Here is a 13,474-nt window from a genome sequence, read left to right on the forward strand (position 1 = left end):
GGAATTGGAAACAAAGTGGCTAATGAAACTCAGATCCGTAGATCTAGGATTGAATGCTGACAGGGAACTTCATGTTTTCTTACAGAACTAAAAATTTTCATTAGGTTGTGTCACTGCACTGTTCTGAATTGTATGACATCAATTGTACTATGAGATAGCCAAACTGGCTGGTTGCATATCCTTCACTGTGAAATATCTTTGATTCCTAATTGTGTCACTGCCTGTGTTCCGAACTGTATAACACCAGATGTACTCTGTGGTAGCCAAACTGGCTGATCACGTATATCATACTGGGAAAAATCTTTGATTCCTTGTACGCACATACCACATTTTCTTTGGACCTACTCATCATCCACTTGGAACTGGTGATGGGTACCTAAGTGAGAATACATTTACCGTATCAGTTGGGGGACTGCCTGTGGTAGTCCACCTTACTGTAAATTGATGGATTTCTTCTTATGACTCTTAGGAAGGCTGTGCTAATGTTAATTCGATTCATGGAGATTTTACATTCTTTTTTCTTTAGAGTTGACTTTTGAGTCATGCGGTAAATTCACTAAATGAGCTGTATCAAAGTGAAACACATTTACTTCATCTCTATAATATTTTATGACAGGAATGCCCATTTTAAACGCATATATCTACATCCAATTGCTATGGGTTATGCTGGATTCTGCTTTCGGGTAACAATACACAACAGTGCTTTGAACGGCTTCTCCACATTCACCTTGTCTATAAAGAGACCACCGTGAAATGTTATCCGTGATGCAGATTTTATTGAATTATTTGTGGTAATGCTAGATCTTGTGCCCGGGTCACTAAATACAATATGGTAGTATAACGGGTTCACCGTATCCTTCTACTAAGAGTCTTTTTGGGATATTTCTATATTTTAGCCTACCTATTCAAGATGGCGTTATTTCCATTAATTGACCCACTATACTCAGACGATTTATACTTAACAGTTTCTTTAGGGATACCCTACCTCTAATACTGCGAGACTTGGATATTGGGATTTATATATTTACTACTTATTATACATGTATTTGTTATACTGGGAGATTTTGACTTAGATCTTTCTACTAAGTATGGGCAAAATTTGCGAATTCGCGGTACGTGAATTTGTGCGAAAGCAAATTTGCGGTCCGCAAAATGCATGAATTTGTGCGAATTTGCGGATTTTTTTATTTTTGCGTGTTCGTGGGGCACTTTGTGTGTTCGCGGGGGAGGGGGGGGTTTCAGCACGCCGACCGCAAAGGTACCCATGTGGCCGTACATGGGCGCGGCCATCTTGTTTTCAGTGTTCGCGTTGCGTATTTCCGTTTCCGGGCGCTAGTTGCATGCTCGCGTTGGGCATTTCCTACGTGCGGGGCGCAATTACGTCATCGCGTCCGTTTTTGCGTGCTCGCGGGTGAAATATCGTGTGAACTTACCCACGAGGTCCCAATGGGCGCGGCCATCTTGTTTTTCATTCATTGTTATGGTTCTCGGCATGCTTTTCCTATCCTGCTTTAATCTTTGCAATCCTTTGTTTGTTTGAACTTTTTTTTATCTTTTTAACTCATTATCTATCCCTCTCTTTTTCTACATCTATATTTTGTGTTTTTTTCTACTTTTGGTTACTTTTTACTTTTTTTTTTTAGTATTTTATTTTTCATTCCGATCAGCAGACACATATAGTACAAAGTCGTAAAAGCAAATAACACAATGTGGCAGTGACATTCTTAAATCAAAAACGCGTTGTCCATTAGGGACACCACTGTCAGACACACACAGCGAGGTATAGTATCAACAAGTTCTTGACATCGCATGCAAGCTCCTCCCGCATTCCTCCCCGCCGGATAGACTGCCTCCCATGTGGACATTGACATGTATTCATGGCCCCCCGCGTCTGTGCGGGAACTGATCCCCGTGCATATGCTGTTCTTATTCAGAGGTATTTTGCAAGTAGGACGTCAGTGGTTCCCAAAAATCTCTGGGTCTGGACGTCACCGGTAAGTTCTCAGCATAGGTCTCTAGAGTCCTTTTGCAGTACGTCATGTCTGTTATCCAGTCTTTTAGTCTAGGCGGTCTCTTGGCACCCCATCTGATTGCCACCCTGCGGTTTGCTAGAAGCAGCGCTATCGCCAAGAACTTCCTCTGTCTAGCCTGTTTAAGTTTCTTAATCCCCAACAGACACACCTGGGGTGTATTCTGGATATGTTCGTTCAACATAGTTTGTAGTGTTTCTATAACTGCGTGCCAGTAATGTTGCAGGGTTGGGAAGGACCATGCCACACGTAGAAAGTCTGCTTCAAGTGTACCACATCGTACACAAGAGTCATTATCTCTCAACCCCATTCTGTGCAGTTTTGTGGGTGTGTAGTACACCTGGTGTAGGAATTTGAAATGAAGTATGCGGAAGTTGCAGTTAGAAGTAAGGAGTGTGAGCTGCGCGCAGCTATATTGCCAATCCTGGTCATCTAGTGGCTCACCCAGCAGTCTCTCCCACCTACTTTTTGCCAGTGGCTTGTTCGTATTGTGCCGTTGTGTAGAGCCTTGTGACCAAGTGCGTTTGCGTTGGGGCCGTTAATAGCGCCTGTAGCATTGCTAATTGCTCTGGTTCGCTGGGGAATGTGGGGTACAGCGCCCTCATTGCCGCTCGGAAGCGCAAATATGCGAAGTTTTTCATAGGGGTCTAGTGTGCGCATAGGGCAGGGTCCGACCAGCAAAGGAACGTGGCATGTGGAAATGCTTGCCCCATAGTGGCAAAGCCCATTTCCTCCAAGAGGGACTGCATTCGTGGCTCCTGTGTCACCGAGAGGTGTGGGTGTTTTGCCATCGGCAGAGCCCTTGCGAACTTTTGGTTACTTTAAAACTACTTTTTTTTAACTCTTTTCTTTTTTTAACTTTTTCCCTATTCTCTTTCCTATTTATTTCCATTCCTGTCCAGGACCATGGCAAAGGGAGCTGGGAAGAACAAGGGGAAGGGTTCCGCACCCCGTACCCGGCTCCCTTGCGGGCAATTAAGGGGGGAGGATGTATTGGCCCGGGAGATTTTCAGCGCGGTGGAGGTGGCCACACTTATCTTTTATGTTCAGCGCCACCTCCCGAAGACCGTCGCAGCAGTTGGCAGTCCCGGTGCAAGGTATGGCCTCCGGGAGCATCGCCAGCCCTGGGATAAGGTGTGCCTGGCCATGTTTAGGGAGTCGGGGATCCGGCGCACCTACCATCAGGCGACGCACAGGTGGGTGGACCTCCTTGACCAGGAGCAGGACCTGCTCAACCTGCTAGGCGTGGAGATCCCTGGGCTTGGTGAGTAGCTATTTAATAACTACTTTGTTTTCTTCTGCTCTGTGTTAAAATATTGCTAATATATATTTTTCCCGAAGAGCAAGAATGCTGCCGATTCGATTACATGGCAGGTAAATTAATGTTTATAGCTTCTGTGATTGCAGGTGCTCGCCTGCCCAGTGGCGTTGCTACTATGCTTACTTGTTTGCAACTTTGTGCTCATTTGGCCTGATTATGTATGAGTGTAGTACTTTACAGAACTGTGTAATGCTAGAGAGACCAGTGACTCAAGTCTAGTCCTTCCTTTGTACTCCTGCTGCCACTAAGAAGAAGAGATAGTGGTGGATTGATAGGTTGAGTATATTATGACTTGGTATTAGTAGTAGGATGTTTTTTAGTGGTCTGCAATCATGATGACGGACTGTGTCTGTCACGTCGCGTGCTGCTGAGTGCTGGCAGTCGTAGTAGAACCTTTTTGTTGTTGGTTTAGTTAGTGATTTACATAACTTTCCAAGTAGACGGTCTGCGAATCCAGCAATACTGTACTATCCTCCTAGTTGACCAGATCAGATAGGTCAATATATGTAGTGCAATTGTTGGTAATTTGTTTCCCCGAGATAATTTTATATTGTGGTCAATGAAATCAAATATTTCAGAAAAACAATCATCCATGTTTGTGTTTATTTCATGATCATCAGCAACTCCCAGGGGCAAGAGGATGACAGCGATGCCGGCAGAACAAGGTTTGCAGGATCGGTCCTCCGAGCTCTCTTCTGCTGGCCCCAGTAAGTTGTTCTGTTGTAATGTTAATATTAATAATTATACTTCCCTAACTTTTACAGCACCTATTCATTCCAAACTGTTTCCTAATTCTATTTTTTACAAAATAGTCTTTGATCTTGAATCAGAAAATGCATGTGTGGTGTGCATTGCAATATATCATTTGGGTGAAACTCAAATGCAAGTCAAGACGGTGGTTTACCAAATAAAATTAAAGAGTGTTAGTTTGTTGTTGAGAAAAAGTAAAGTTGGTACAGTTGAGACATTAAGAAGAATGATAGATGTTTACTTTGGAAGCCTGAATGGTATCTTCTTCCTCATAGATAGTATGTAGAGCAGAGGCGCTCAGTGGATGAAGAGTGTTACTTTGAACAGCATGTCCGTGCCATAGTAGCAAAGCAGAGGAAATCCAAATGCTAGAAGTTGTGATTGTTCAGAAATACTTCATTGACTAACAGTACAGTAGTTTACTTTGCAAGCACAGCATATATTGTGTATGTATTGTATAGTTGACATTATATCAAGTCAAGTCCCTTCCTCCGGCAATTATGTGTACCACACTCACTCCCTATGTTAATAATTTTCTTTCAGCTGTGTCATGGGTGGACTATAGCTGTTGTTCACTCAATCTATCAAAACAAAGCTCCTAAAGCCATCCATCATATAGGCAAAGATCATGTGATTGGCAGGATATATGATCAGAAATGAATAATCTTCATTTTCCTTTTGTATTAGTCAAGGCCCGGGGGGGGCAGTGCGAAATATAAATTACATTGAGCAGTAGCCCTTGATGTAACCGAGTATGGCCAGTGCCACCCCTATAGAAAAGTAAGAGCTTCCCTATCCCCACCTGCATGTACTGCTTAAAGTAATGCTAGTCTGCGTCATCATGGCTTGTGTCTGTTTTTCTTGGGTGCAAGCTGACTGAGCTGGCATTATGCCGGCTACCACAAGTTCACGTACAAGTAATTTCTTTCGCAAAACAAGAGAAAAAAAGAAGAAGACTGGTGTACTCTCTGACTCTCTGACTATGTAGTGAGTCCATAGTGCTGCTAGTAGAATTCCTGAAACTCCCACTAATGTTACAGGCCTACAAAGACGGCGGAAAGATACATGCCAAAATGTTATACTGTGCTTGCAAGTTGCTAATGTTACTGTGAGACAACTTTCTGTTGAATTATTTTGTGTTAATGTTAAAGAGTATTGGTTACAGTATTTTTCTTTCTTTCTTCATATAGATGCTCCACAAAAGCTCACCAGAAAGGAAATGGCTGACCGGGCCAGGGCCCGGAAGCTGGAGGCCATTTGTGCTGAATATCGGCGGCTGTGGGCTCGGGAGCAGGAGGAGGAGGCGGCAACAACTGCATCCTCCTCCAGTGCCCCCGGGACCACCAGCCAGCAGCCTCCAGTTGTACGGAGCCGTGGCCCGACAGCCTCTAGCCGCTAGCTGCCCCCCCAGAGCCTGGATGGCACGTCAGCGCCGCCTTCGCAGGAGAGTGGACTCCCTGGAGCACATGGTAGAGAAGCGCCAGCTCCGGGACCTCCGCAAAGAGATGCGGGACCACCTGTCCACAGGACACCGCAGGAAGAACTGACTGTCCCTTGCCCCTTTTTTAAAGACTGTTGGGGGGGGTGGGAATTGGGCGTTGGGGATTCAAAGGGAGTTTTGAAGGACATTTGGACATTGGTTGGGGTTAGGGAGGGGGTGAGTTGGGTCTTTTGAATACTTTATTTTTGTTACGGAAAATATATTTATTTATTTTACACACTTAAACGTAGTATACGCGTTCATATTATTTTGTGTGGTGGTGGGCGGGGGTTACTGTACGTTTGGTTTCCTCAAACTTACCAGCATGAATTATCTAAACGTCCAAAAATGTACAAAAGTGCCACTAACAGAGTTAGTGAATTCAATTGCCCTACTAGTACTTTACTAGTACTACTGTCAGTCTCTCCTCTCCTCCGAGTCCTAGCCCATTATTCTACCTCTCCAAAATGCTTATGTTACCTGTGATTCGTGTTTGAGAATAGGGCTAGGCACAGGGCTGGCTGCATGGCAAATGGCGATTAAGGTTGGGTATGGAATCCTGGATGGATAAAATGTCAATGTTGTGCTGATAGTAGTGGTACACACTGGCAGTAGCAGCATATGAAAAAAAAGGAAATGAAACATTGAGTGGCCTGAGCATAGCATTAGAACAGAACAATAGATAGTACGGTAGAGAACAGTGCCATAAATTGTAGCCTAAGCAGTGCTAAAGTATTCTAAATATAAGTACTAGTTGCGTGGAGTACGGCTACTATAAGAAATAGTATTGGAGGCGAAGGACACAGCAGCGTAACCATTAAGCATTCGATTCGTCACGTGTAGGAGGAGGATGTTGTTGATGATCAATCCACGATGGCGCACATGAAATTCTGATTTGAATGATTTTTCTGTTGCTTTGACCTTATCCTCCCCAGCAAGTGTGTGGAATTATTGTTGTCATTTAGTCACACCTCAATGAAAACCACACAGCTCGGGGGAAGAGGGTTAGGGTTTGAAAATTGGATGGGAATGGTTTTTTTGGGACGTTTTATGGAGAGAGGAAAAAAAACCACAGCATGGACAAACAACATATCAAGATAAACAAATCTTTGGATACAAAGATATCCATAAATCTTTTAAGGGACATAAAGGAAGTGCATGCACTACTGCATGCATGAAGTTGTTTGCTAAATGGATGGTTAGGTTACTGAAAACTAAGTAGTACTTTCTACAACTTACTAACTATGAAGAAACAATATGACAGTACAGGGCTGCAGTAATTACGCAATTTCACTTGCCTATCTGCCCTCAGAGAGAATAAACACTTAGTACATTAAATTAGTTTTAAAAATAGCAAATAATTTTTTCTACAATGGCTGGAGGGATGAATTTGAAGCAGAGAGCAAACAAATGCACAGAGTCACACTCATAGAAGTTCACAACAATAACATTATTTAAAAGATAAGGAGAAGTGAAGAGGATACTGTAACTGTATGTTGTAGTTGTCCTGTTGAATTTGGGAAGTTGCATGCATCCAGCCATTCCTCTTATTCGCGGTACTCCTCCATTCCATCTGACGCTCAGTCGATCAATCTTGGTGACCAGACACACTGTCCACTGCCTGCCTGGCGAATGCGGAATTGCGGATCGATAATGGTAAGCCTGAGTTAAACATTTTTCCCATCGCACAGGGTAAAAGCCGGCCTGTAATTGTTGATGGAAAAACAGGAAGTGATATTAAAACACCACGGAGAACAAAATATAAGGTACGCTGTGTAGTGCAAAAATAACACTTTCAGTTTCAGAGGCGACAGTATGACATACAAGCATCATTTCTAAAGTGCGTACTCTGAGTCTCCTTTTCAAGGATAGTAATTAGCACACAGCAGGCCAGGGCCATGCAGACGGTCAAGGCAGGCACCACTGAGTGAAGCAACCTGATGTAGCATACCTCTTTGACACAGACAGACAAAACATATCTAATTGTATGCAGCAAGCCACATAGCCGCAATTTTACATGAACTGCTGTCTGGACTCTGGCATAACAACACTACACTGGCTCGACCACTACATAGCATGACTAGACAGACATGTAGTTCTGCTGTAGTGGTTGTTGTTGACTGGTTTACCTGTTTGCCACTTACGAATTGGCCATAGTTCTTCCGTAAACCGACGATGATGATCGATCCATCCCAGTGAGTGACTGTAAAGAAAAAAGATATATTATTTAACTTTGATCATCAACGCTCATCATCATCATGGTATATTGGCAAACAGTGAGTGCAAGGACATTTTGCATATTGGAAAACGCAACGTAGTGGCCCCTGCAGTTGAAGTACAATTTGAATTAAACAAGGTAAAAAAAAGCAGAGTAGACTTGAGTTACGTTTAGTGTGTAAAAGAATAAATAATAACAGAAGACATAAGATTCATTTCATGCACAACAAACAAACAGCAATTGCTTGCATCAGAGCCAGACAGCCATTGCTGTCCACTGCATGCCATGCCATCTTCTCATTATTCATTACCTGTTCCACTTTTTGTCTGCATCTTGTTCTTAAAGGCCCACAGGGCAGCCTCTCCTATCAATTGCAGAAGTAACTGTCAACATTCAGCATGTAGTCAGTAATTCCAATCCCACTTGAGGGGACTCGTCTACGAAGCCAAAGTTTCTTGATTCTGCGTAATCCAGCCATCTGCCTTGAGGGAAATGGATAGGGGGAGTCTGGAGGAGGAGGATAGAGGAGCATGACTGAGTTGTGAACTTGTGAACCTCAGGAATGCAGACAGCGGCACCTTCAAATCAATAAGGAAATAAGATGAAGACAGGGCTGCTGATGGATTTGTTGTGATTAGAGTTTTGTTGTGGTAAAAGTTGCAAAACAAAGAAAGACAAACAGAAATAAAAGTGAATAAGGACGAAAAAAAAAGGAAGTCATTTTCAGGCCTCGGTGTCAGGGAAGTAGAGCTCGTCCTCAAACTCTGTGAATTGAGACGGGAGTAGGTCAGCTAACAGAGAAGAACTTCCGTCACCTAAGTCGGTGTCCTCTTCTTCCTGCGTGCATTCACTTATTTTGTAATCTGGTGGTATGAAGTGCTGATTCATCTTGATCATTGTTAACCTCTCCACATTTTTGGGCGAGAGGCGGGTCCTTTTTGAAGTTACAATGGCACCAGCAACACTGAAAACACGTTCAGAAGACACGCTTGCGAGTGGGCAAGACAAATAATTTAGGGCCAGGTTGGTGATCAGTGGCCATTGACCCCTTTTCCCATACCAATACAGAAATGGGTTCTGATTAACGAAGACCTCTGTTGGGTCATCCAGATAGGCCTGCACCATCCACTCAAAGTTCTCCAGGGGTGCTCCACTTTGCGTACCATCTGTGGCCTTTGTATCACTGGAATGAGCAAACCCTTGATGAGTTAGCCAATCCACTTCCGACAATATTATGACTGGGCCTGGTGCAGGTGAGGATGATGATACGGTTGCTGGTGTCGGTAACGGCTGTGAGGGAAAGTGACTGCCTTCGGCCACAGATTCATAAGTGGACCTTGACGCCGGGTGGCCTGCTGATTCAGTAGTACTTCTGCCGGTTCCTTCAATTTCCTGCGCTCTTTTTTGAACCAAGTGGCTGACAGAGCTAGCCAATGTTTGTACTTTGAAACATCTGCTTCATTAAAAGGAATGAATGCTTTGCTGGCCACTGCCTTTTTGTACCGTGGATCCAGAATAGTGGCACAAATGTAATGTTGTTCTGTATGTATTTTTTTAGGCCTTTCATTGTGAACTAGGCGGGTTAATCAGCTCACAGCCAACCGATATGCGTCTTGGTTGTCAGTCTCACCTTTGAACGTTGAAGACACCGCCTTCAGTTGGTGCTCTAGCATGAGCAACAATAGGATAGCTTTGCCCAAAGTACAGTCCTCCCTGCTGACTTCACGCGTGAAGACCTTCAAAAGGACGAAGCATGTCTGTCAGGCTTTTAACTAGCTTCCATTCCTCCAAATCTAGCCTCATGTCTTTCATAGTAGAACCGAGTGCATAGACATACTCATTGATTACCAAGCACTGCTCAGACAGACGCTCAAGCATGTAGAAGGTTGAGTTCCAACGTGTTACCACCTCCTGGATGAGTCCTCTGACTGGCAGTCTACGGTCACGTTGCATGTTCCTCAGCTTCTTCCGGGCCTTAAAAGAATGGCTGAAATGTGTGCAGACTCTTCGGCAGGTGGTCAGTAACTTGCTGACTGTGTTTTCTTTTTTCAAGAAATCTTGAACAACAATGTTAATACTGTGCACCAAACACGGCACTCTGAAATAGCCACCATCAGACATGGCCCTAACTATATTACTGCCATTATCCGTGGAAACATAACCAATCATGTGCTTTCTTGAATGCAGCCATTCATAGACCTTACTCTGAAACTCATCCAAAAGGTTTAGTCCAGTATTTCTCCATGGCAAACATGGATACTGTTGCATGTTTCCGAGTAGCTTGAAAAACTGTGTCCGAGTCAACACCTGCATATAACTTGTTTCTAACCCCTGCAAAAGAGACCCAGTGTGCAGTGAAGCACATGTAATCAAGGGCTTGGCAACTGGTCCACATGTCTGTTGTCAGGTGGATAGTGTGAACAGCACTCTTCTGCAAAGCTGCCCCAATCACCTCCAGCACATCTTGATGTAGTGCTGGAACCGCAACTCTGGCAAAATAGGACCGGCTAGGAACCTTCCATTTAGGGCAGACTGTTGTCACAAATTCTAGAAAACCCACCCCTTCCACGAAACAAAAAGGGAGAAGGCCCAGCGCTAACATTTTTGCGAGCATTGCATTATAAAGACGTGCCGTTGGGTGGTTGCGTTCAAATGGCGCATCCGACCAAAACATGCTTTTAATGGTGGTCTGGACCGTTATCAAACGAGATGATGATGATGATGATGATTCAGACTTCTTCAACCCAGTTAGGCTCATTGGCGTACTTTTTCGCATTGGTGTCTCTCCCAGACTCTTAGTGTGACTCATACATGTTGCTGGGGTAGAGGGTGTGGGCACTACTACTGCAGTGCTGCTGCCAGGGGTACTGGGTGTACCAGAAAAAATGTCTGTCACTTCTTCACTTCCCCCCTGCACGATCATCCCCTCGTCATCATCATCAGATGCAATATGAATGGATACATTTGGATTTGTTGTACTTTTGGCTTCCCGGATCTTCCTTAGGTGCGCCTCCCATGTGATAGTGTGGTGTTTTTGGAGATGACCTGTCTGGCCTCCGGTACCATAGTTGGTACCAAGCTTACCCTGACTAACTACAGTTTTACAAATCGAACAGACGACCATGTTTTCCGCCTTTTTGTTAACACTAAAGAAGTCCCAAACTGGGGACTGGAGATGTCTGCTGGTGGTGGAGGTGCTACTTTCAATGCCAGATGAAGTGGAGGATGGGCGTGGCTGAATTTGACTCTGTTGTGCACTTACAGCACCACTACATGAGGTAATGGAGATCGAGCTGGATGGAGGTCCCTGCCGGCCCTTCTGAAGAGAAAATATGGAAGCTGTAGGTCGAGTTGGTGTAGTAGTTAACTGCGTAGGTGGTGGTACCAGTGCCACACCGCCCACATCCCGCTCAGCAGCAATTCGGGATAGGGTCAAAATGTCTGTCTGCTGCATGCCCGCTGGGGCTGGAGTGACGACTGTGATGACTGGGTCGTCGTCAGACTGTTCATCAGCAGCAGAATACACCTCTTCTTGTTCGTTGTCATCACCCATAAGTGAAAGCCTTGCGGGAACCTTCCTTTTAGGCTTAGCTACCTTTGTCGGCTCATGGCGTGCCTCACTTACAGACTGCATTGGTGGGTTTCAATCAACATCAAGATCATCAGAAGGAAGGGGGCTTGAAGAAGAACTTGTAGTAGCCCTCCTTGACCTTTTTCTTGCTGGGGATCTGGCAGACAATGGATCATCATCAGGGGGAGTGGCTTCCTCGGATGATACCTCCGCTTGAATCTCGATTTCCTGATGTGCCTCTACTTCTGGAGGAACAAGCATTGTGGGCAGTTGTGCCGCTCCATGCGCCTCTAGTTGCGCCTCTCCATGCGCCTCTCCTTGCGCCTTTCCATGCGCCTCTCCATGCGCCTCTCCTTGCGCCTCTCCATGCACCTCTACTTGCACCTCTACTTACGCCCCTACTTGCGCCTCTCCTTGCGCATGTACTTGTGCTTGTACTAGTTGCACCTGTGGTTGTCGTTGCACCTGTGGTTGTTGAACACTCGTCAGATGAGTTACACCCTGCGTTGATTGGAGGCTACTTTCTTATGATGAGCCAACATCACTGGTCGATGGTGATTGAGCAATTAAAGTGGCTGCCTCTGCAGCACTCATGGCCTTGGACCTAACTTGGCGTGGTGGCACTGAACCCAATGAAGCGGAGGTGCTGCTCCCAGCTTGTTCCCCGGCGGACCCCGCTGCTGCAGGCGTAGGGTTTTTTTTCCCCAAAAAGTGTCTGTGGGCACACCAGTCTCCTTGGTAAGTGGCACCACTTGCTTCTTCTGCTCCTTCTTACTGGCAGTGGCACTGGCAACTTTCTTGGTAGAGGAGCTACGGCCACGTTTCTTTGGGCCCATCTTCTTCAGATGTCAGAACAGCAGGCCGCAGTTGCACGAGTTACAGGGTTGCCTGGGCCACACGTGACGTCACGTGACGTTGTGTTGCACACACCGCAGCAGGACTTCTTCCTGGCACTGATGATGAACGTTGACTGATTTGTGGTTCTCTTGTGCACCTAAAAGCAAAGAAAGCCAGAGGAACATCAGTTAAATAAATGTTGCATATGTCGTGCTTCAATTAATATTTGCAACTATACATTTATTATTATTACAACACACCCAAAGACCCAAAATAAAAATTGCAATTCTAATAAAAAATGGATGTTTACATTAATAGAAGAGAGACCACACAGAGAGAGTTGTTTCATGCACCACTGAGTACCCCTGGGCATAATGGATGAAAGCAAGTCAAACTGGGTTCAGGCCTGAGCACACTACCTGGCTTCAAAATGGCCCCTTGACCCCCAGCCACATGACAAGGCCCTGCCTGGACCAGGCCTCAAAATGGCCCCCACCCACATGGCCAGGCCCCAACAACACCCCAAAAAGTCAGAAAACACACAAAAATCACCACAATCCAATGCCATCCATGCCCTCAATGATGTTTAAATTCAAGACACCCCACAGAAAGACTTGGCCCATGCACCACTGAGTACCCCTGGGCATAATGGATGAAAGCAAGGCAAACTGGGTGCAGGCCTGAGCACACTGCCTGGCTTCAAAATCGCCACTTGACCCCCACCACATGGCCAGGCCCTGCCTGTACCAGGCCCCAACAACATCCCAAAAAGTCGAAAAACACACAAAAATCACCCCAATCCAATGCCATCCATGCCCTCAATGATGTTTAAATTCAAGACACCCCACAGAAAGACTTGGTCCATGCACCACTCAGTACCCCTGGGCCTACTGGCTAGTGTGGCTTTACAGGCACCCCCCCAAAAAAATCCACATATAACAGTGAGCTACAATTCCATGACATAAATGAGATTTAAGTTCAACAAAACTCACAGAAACAGTTGTATCATGCACCCATGACTAACCCTGGGCCTACTGGATACTGTGGCTACCCACAATATATATTTTTTAAAGTTGTGAAAAAGTTTTAAAATTGTAGTTACAGCAACTGCAATGCCCCAAACAAACAACACCAACTTACTTGTAAAATCTCAAATCCAAAAGTGAACCAAAGTCCAAAAAGTACTGAAATACAAATATCCAGCAGCAGCCACAAAAATAATCCTTCCTGCTCCAGATCCAAATGAAAAGTGACCAGGACATGGACA

The sequence above is a fragment of the Lissotriton helveticus genome, chromosome 2_1 (assembly GCF_964261635.1).
Source record: "Lissotriton helveticus chromosome 2_1, aLisHel1.1, whole genome shotgun sequence".
Classification (NCBI taxonomy): domain Eukaryota; kingdom Metazoa; phylum Chordata; class Amphibia; order Caudata; family Salamandridae; genus Lissotriton; species Lissotriton helveticus.